Here is a 2,259-nt window from a genome sequence, read left to right as displayed (position 1 = left end):
CTATTGCCATCACTACCTCTTCCTCTCAGGTGACAAGGACCTGAGAATACCCCAGTCACCGAAACCCCTTCTAAACGACCCTCTCAACCAACTCTTGGTTCTCCTCAGAAAGCCAAGAAAGCCAAAAAGAGGACAGCCACGTCACTAGCTGGGGCCTCTCAACAGGCTTCAGTTATTGAAATAAGCCTTACCCCCGAGGCGTCTTCTGTTATCCCTCTCAGCTCTTCAGTGATTTCTCCCATCACTGTCGTATCAGTGGCACCTTCACCAATCACTTTAGTGACCAAAATCACTGAAAGTGTAGATATCAACGCCGCCACCGCTGAACACCCACGTCTTTTCTCAACCATTTTCTCTTCTCCTCCCTTCTTGGTCTTTACACATGTCGATGATGTATCAGCGACTGTCCTTCCTGATACTGAGACACGCACCATAGGACCTGAGGTTGCTCCTCTCGACGCTCCTCAGCATACGAATGTCCATCCTCTCGAGGACATCTTTGCTCCCACCAGTGACACTCCTTTTGATGTCACTGAAGGCCCCTCAGGTACCTCATCTTCCTACCCCTTCATTTCTTCTAACTTTGAGCCTTTAGCTCACACTTCTTCTTTTGCAGGTCCTTCTTTGATGCATCAGTCTGATGCACAAGAAGTGGAAGAGGGAGAAAGAGAGAAAGATGATGGAGGAGAAGAAGACATTGATGATGACAATGACATGGCATCAGATATCAAGCTTCTCCTTCCATCCRTTGATACCGTTCTCTCCAGGGTCAACGAAGTTCACCAAGAGATGCCCCGCCAAGTCGATCTTGATGCAAACTTCTTAGCCCTCCAGGCGGACATTCAAGAAGTTCAGAGTCAGCTCCAAAATCTCCAAGAAGCTATTCACGCCAACAACGACGCCATTGCTATTCTTCACAGCAGGGCTGACGATGCTCATGCGATTGCTGATCAGCAGATTGGACTTCTTCAGGAAATCCTGGATGTTGTCCGTCAACCAGCTCCAGTGAGTGCACCTTCTTTCTCTGCCGATGATCGCACCCAGCTCCATGAGATGCATGAGGCAACGACAACTCTAGCCAATGCTTTGCAAAGGCTGGAGGATTCCATGGTTCTCCAGCGTCAGCGCTTGGACGAACTCTTTGGCCAATTCTCTCAAGTCTTAGCCAGAGAGGGGGAGATGAGGTCCAACGCTGGTGGATCATCAGATGCTACTCCTACAGCTACTCAGGCTGTTGGTCCAGTATCAGCTTCAGTTGCAGTTGAAGTCGAGGCTGTTGAAGCTGAAGCAGTTGCTGCTCCTGTAATCCCTACCACCGAAGCTGCCCAAGCTGAGGTTGTAGAAGCCATCCCTAGGGATGATGTCCATACCGTCACTGCTGCTGGTGATGATGATGATGTTGATGAGGATGAAGATGATGATGATGATGAAGACGATGATGAACCTGTCATTCCAGACACCGGAGATGATTTAGATGGTGACGACGACGATGATGATGAAGATGACTTTATCATCAAGTTCCAGAAACCATCAACCGTTACCACAGGTGCTGCCCTTGGGGAATCTCAATCCCAGGGGGAGCAAAGGCAAGGCGAATAGACTCCATCAGGGCACCAGGACCCCAAGTCGAAAGGCAAGGCGGTTGCTGAAGAAGGCTACTTGAAGTTACTTTTCTCATACCCTCAACAAACCTTATTTGAAGACTCTACCTCTCAGGTAGTGATCACTTCAGAGTATCAACTTCATATCCCTTCAACAACCTGCGGTCGATTGGAGTGGATATCTGATCAACCCAACTCTTATGCTCCAACAGACCAGCAGATGTCTCAGCTTAAAGAGTCGCTCGACCAGACTAGAGTAAAAATTCCTCTTCATACCTCTAGTGGTGGTGAGTTTGACTTCCTTTCTGAAGCTGAAAGACTCGAGGCATTAAGGGCTGAAGAAGAGCTAGAGCTTCAAAAGAAGCAAATTGAAGACAGCTTAAAGTTGGCCAAGTTACTAGCTGCTAAAGTCCTTCCCAAGAAAAAGTCCAAGAAAACGGTGAGTGTTGTCCAAGCCCAAGCTAAACTTCTTTCAATGGAAGAAGCTGAACGCAAGAAGAAGCAAAAGCTAGCGGACAAGGATAAGCAATGGAGCGAAGCAAAGCTGAAAAAGAGACTAAGTCCCCGCCCAATCATCAGCGTCAGCATCAGCGGACGATCTAAAGACGGTGAAACACTGGTCTCAATGCTCATCACCAGGGACAATCTTGATGTCGTT

This window comes from Cynara cardunculus, assembly GCF_001531365.2.
Source record: "Cynara cardunculus var. scolymus isolate 2C chromosome LG 8, CcrdV1, whole genome shotgun sequence".
NCBI lineage: Eukaryota > Viridiplantae > Streptophyta > Magnoliopsida > Asterales > Asteraceae > Cynara > Cynara cardunculus.
The sequence above is the reverse complement of the archived record's forward strand: the minus strand, read 5'-3'. Positions refer to the sequence as shown.